The sequence below is a fragment of the Physeter macrocephalus genome, chromosome 4 (genome assembly GCF_002837175.3).
Source record: "Physeter macrocephalus isolate SW-GA chromosome 4, ASM283717v5, whole genome shotgun sequence".
Classification (NCBI taxonomy): Eukaryota; Metazoa; Chordata; class Mammalia; order Artiodactyla; family Physeteridae; genus Physeter; species Physeter macrocephalus.
Window position 1 is genome coordinate 85,886,781 of NC_041217.1, and position 4,827 is coordinate 85,891,607.

Consider the following 4,827-nt stretch of genomic DNA (forward strand, 5'->3'; position numbering starts at 1 on the left):
TCATTATTCTGAATTCTTTTTCTGGAGGGTTGCCTATCTCCACTTCATTTAGTTGTTTTTCTGGAGTTTTATCTTGTTCCTTCATCTGGTACATAGCCCTCTGCCTTTTCATCTTGTCTGTCTTTCTGTGAATGTGGTTTTTCTTCCACAGGCTTCAGGATTGTAGTTCTTCTTGCTTCTGCTGTCTGCCCTGTGGTAGAAGAAGCTATCCTGCGCACCTTCTTGTACAAGTCTTTATGCACATGTGCCTGCATTTCTGTTTGGTGTGTGTGTGTGTGTGTGTGTGCGTGTGTGTGTGTGTGTGTGAGAAATGGCCAGACTACACACTATATATGTGGTAGCTTTGGTGGATACTGCTAAGAAATTTTTCAAAGTAGTTGTACCAGTTTACACACCTACTAGCAGTTTACGAGTTCCACATCCTCCCCAAATTTGGTATTGTTAGTCTTTGTAACTTGAGCGATTCTGCTGGATGTGTGGTGGTATGTCAGTGTAGTTTTAGAAGTCATTTCCTCTCAGGTGTGGGTTGACTACTTTCAAATGTTTCTTCTGTAGGTCTGTAGGTAGTAGTCGACTTTAAGTACCTCTTAAGTTTTCATTAGGTGAACCCATTGGAGAGAAATTAGTGGCCGTATTGAAGCTGCCTATCACGTAAGCAAGGGGGGGCCATGTGGGACCATTTGTTTTCCTTTAATTATATATTTAAATCCCCTGAACAGTTTCTACTTATGTTCATCAACTCTATAAACATTACCATAAAAGAATACTTTCATGGAATGGATTTATGATGTAATTTGATGCCAATTATGGGACTGTTACTAAACTGGGTCCGCTTAGAGGAAAGTTGGTTGTGCTAAAACTCTTTTAAGTCTCTTGGGTCTGTTTAGTAGATTACATCTTCTAGAGCACCAAATTAACTAATATGTGCTTCCTTAGAGAATGAATCAATCTCTCTTAGGGGAAACAACTGAGTAATTGTACCCTCTTTTGAAATGAAGTAGAGGGAAAATAGACAGAAAGGAGTAAAGGTCACAGATTGCCTCTGGTAGTGATATTTCGGAAAAACAGCTTCTGGCCAAATGCTTGCTTAGGCTTTTAGTGAAATCTTGAGTCAGTAACTATAAATCATCAGCTCCTTGAAAGTGATTATTGTTAAAGTTGATGGTATTTGTGTTTCTTTAGGTAAGGATACAAAGGTAGAAAAAATGAGAACTCCAGTTCCTGTTCTGAAATGTATTTAACTCTTCTATAGTTAGTTGTCTGGCTCTTTTTTTTTTTTTAATTTATTTATTTATTTATTTTTGGCTGCTTTGGTTCTTCGTTGCTGTGCACAGCTTTCTCTAGTTGCGGCAAGCAGGGGCTACTCTTCGTTGCGGTGTGTGGGCTTCTCATTGCGGTGGCTTCTCGTTGTGGAGCATGGGCTCTAGCCACGTGGGCTTCAGTAGTTGTGGCACATGGGCTCAGTACTTGTGGCTTGCAGGCTCTAGAGTGCAGGCTCAGTAGTTGTGGCGCATGGGCTTTGTTGCTCCACGGCATGTGGGATCTTCCCGGACCAGGGCTCGAACCCATGTCCCCTGCATTGGCAGGCGGATTCTCAACCACTGCACCACCAGGGAAGCCCAGGAAAGCCCCTGACTGACTCATTTTTATCATTACTTAGCTGACCCTCGTTTAATTTCCAGTTCTCAGAAAATGTCCTTTTAGCTTATGTTTAAAGGAAGAGGTGCCATCTCCTGGCCTATTGGGAAAATTCATTCATGTACACCCTACAGTGTACTACTATGAGTTTTAACTTAGAGGAGAGAAATCTTGACCTAAATCTAGAAATAAGACTTTCATCCTGGTTGCATAAATTCTTAGGCTCTTATAGGTAATTCGGCTTACAATATATTTAATGTTACATGAGATATCTGTGCATATTTGATAATACCAAATAATAGGTCACTTAGTAATCAGAATACTTTGCAAAGCATTTTGCTGTGATTATAGACTTGAAGTGCCATGTTGATCCCATTTAAAAAGTACTGAGATATGGAATAAATTTAAATAGCCACTATAAATGTTTTTAGTAAGAGTATGTGAACCTTAAGGGCAGCTTACCTAGCCTTAGCCGTTAGGCAAAATCATACTGAAACATGTTAGTCTCTTTCTAATATGTCCTACTTTTGAAAACTGAGGAAAGAAATTCATCTTCAGGAAATTATTTCTTTAACCTAATTCTTTTCTGCTTAGCAGTAAACCTAACTTTGAGTCTTCTGCCCTTGAAAATGGGCATCAGCTCTTTCTGTATCATTTCTTCTTGTCCTAGCCTGAATTGGAATAGGTAACCCTAATATAAATAATCATAAAATGGTTGAATAAAGAATTTCCATTGGGAAGTTGATGCAGGCATGAATTGTTTCCTTAGTGGAAAAGGAACCTTTAAAAATAAGATGATAATGGGGTAGAAATGAAATAATCACTGTTTTCCTCTTTACAGACAGGACTGCCAGATACATTGTGAAACACTAAGTACAATAAAACTATTTTTTAAACATTTTTAAAGGGAGTTTAAAATAGCCTTGTTACTATATATGTTTAATATAATTTAGTTATCTAATAATGATCAGCCAAAATCATTATTTCTCTCTGTATTATTAGATATCTACTTATTTACTATCATCTTCTGACATCAAGGTTAACCATATATATCAGTATATATATATATCTATATCTATTCAATGTTCTAGATTACAGGAATGAAGAACTGTTGCCTAATTGGAAAGTGCCAGCATTCCAGACTTCAAAAAATAAATCTGAAGAGGCTTCTCCTGTTTTATATATTATGTGAAGAATTTAGATCTTATATTGGTTTGCACAAGTTCCCTGGAGAAAAGAATTGCTCTGTGTATATCTCTTGGAAAATAAGACAATAGTATTTCTCCTTTGCAATAGCAGTTATAACAGATGTGAAAATAAATATACTTGACTCTAATATGATTATACAAAAGAGCATGGATGCATTTCAAATGTTAGGTATTGCTACTATAATCAGATGATTTCATATTGACCTTTTTATCATGTTTCCTCCCTGTCAAGCACTAAAAAGTTGAACCATTATACTTTATATCTGTAATGATATAGATTATGAAAATTTCTCCTCAGACTCATTGCAACAGATAACTTTTTTGAGTCATTGACTTCATTTTATATTTAAAAAATTATGAAATATCATTCTGTCATTATATTCTAATTAAAATTGTTTGTGCATAATGCTTTGGAAAAATGGGTCTTTTATAGAAAAAAACTGGGATAACTGATTTCTATGGCTTTCAAAGCTAAAATATATAATATACTAAACCAACTCTAATATTGCTTCTTGTGTTTTACTGTCAGATTAAATTACAGCTTTTATGGATGATTAAATTTTAGTACATTTTCATTTGGTTTGTGTGTTTTTGTTATTGTTTATAGATTTAAGGCCTTTATTTTATAATGATCACATTGTTTTAAATGCAGCAGTAGCTCCTTCCTGGCTGGTACCTGCAGAACACTTGGCTTTAAACCCCTAAGTAAATGGTGATTTCTCTACAAACAGACCTCGTACTTTCTGTTCTATATATATTTATTCCTATTATACAGTAAAATACATCAGACTACATACAATAGTTTTGTATATTCTCTCTTGATCTTAAAGATTGTATCTTGTTGAATAAAATATCCCACTGTGTATTATTTTTATATGTAAAAAGATAAGTTTAATACTGTATCAGGGTTTAACTTTTACTACTTCAAATCTTCCACAGGTTGTAATTTCAAGGGAATCATTTTGCCATTGTTAATTTGTTGAGTATAAGTCCACCAGTGAAATGTTATGTAAAAATTTTCAAGTTTGCTTTATAATAGATCGAAGAATCTAAGAGAAGTGGGTAAAAGTGAAAAAGCATATAAAGGATGTGTCAGTTGCTTTTTCTTCAACTGTATATGAAGTAGTATAGTGGTAGTCATATGGAAAAGATTGCTAAGTTAAATTTTTAGCTGGCTATATAGTGGTGCTTTTCCTTTCCTTCCCAGTTTTTTTTTTTCTATTTTTTACAAAAGTGGGGCTTAAGTAGGACATGGACCTAGGGTGATATGACTTATGTACACCATAGAGGAAGAGCAAAACAGCTTGTTAGCCACTTAAGTGCTAGAGAAGGAAAGAAACGAGCTTAGGAAACCCTGTGCCTTGTCCCTGAATGTTGAGGAGGAGACCAGTCCTAGAAAGTCTAAATCATTGCTCAGGGATCTAGATGCTGTCTCGTTGCAACTAGGTGTGAAGTAGCGTTCATGCCTTGTTGAGACTTCCTAGGAGTGTGGTCAGCCCCATCAGTTACTAAATTGAAATTTAAAGATCAGATTTCAAATGTAAGCTCTGACCAACCTGAGAAAATGTTAAAATATTGTAAAAAGAAAATTTGGAAATTGTATTCTTTTAAGTTTCTAGTAAACTTAGTTACCTAATACTTACCTTCTACTGATTCAGTTATACATATATGTCTGGGACTGAGGGGCCAAAAATCTCATAAATGCAATAAATTAAAAAAAATAATAATAAGTGAAGCATTAGGGCCAGTCTGTCCAGGTCAGTGTAGCATATTTTAAGGTCCTCTAAAGTCATTCTGCTTTGGAACTCACCTCTCAAACATTCCTTTGGACTTAAAATCATAGATAAACATCTCATAAGCGAGCAAACATTTCTAAATATTACCTGTTACGTAGATTGTGTCGTTATTTGCCAGATTAAGTAGGAATTATTTTAAATAAGAATAACTCCCAAGTTACAATCTGCTTGACTAGTAGCATAAA

At 35.2% G+C, this 4,827-nt stretch overlaps 1 protein-coding gene across 4 annotated transcripts in view; it reads left to right on the plus strand.

Annotated features, from left to right (window-relative positions):
* RAP1A (RAP1A, member of RAS oncogene family) overlaps positions 1–3,405 on the plus strand; it is a 76,808-nt gene extending 73,403 nt beyond the window's left edge. For all 4 annotated transcript variants that reach the window (XM_007101683.4, XM_055084384.1, XM_055084383.1 and 1 more), the window contains exon 8: positions 2,730–3,405. The gene's annotated coding sequence lies outside the window, so the exon portion shown is untranslated. The remainder of the gene's footprint in view (positions 1–2,729) is intronic.
* The last annotated feature ends 1,422 nt before the right edge of the window (positions 3,406–4,827 follow it).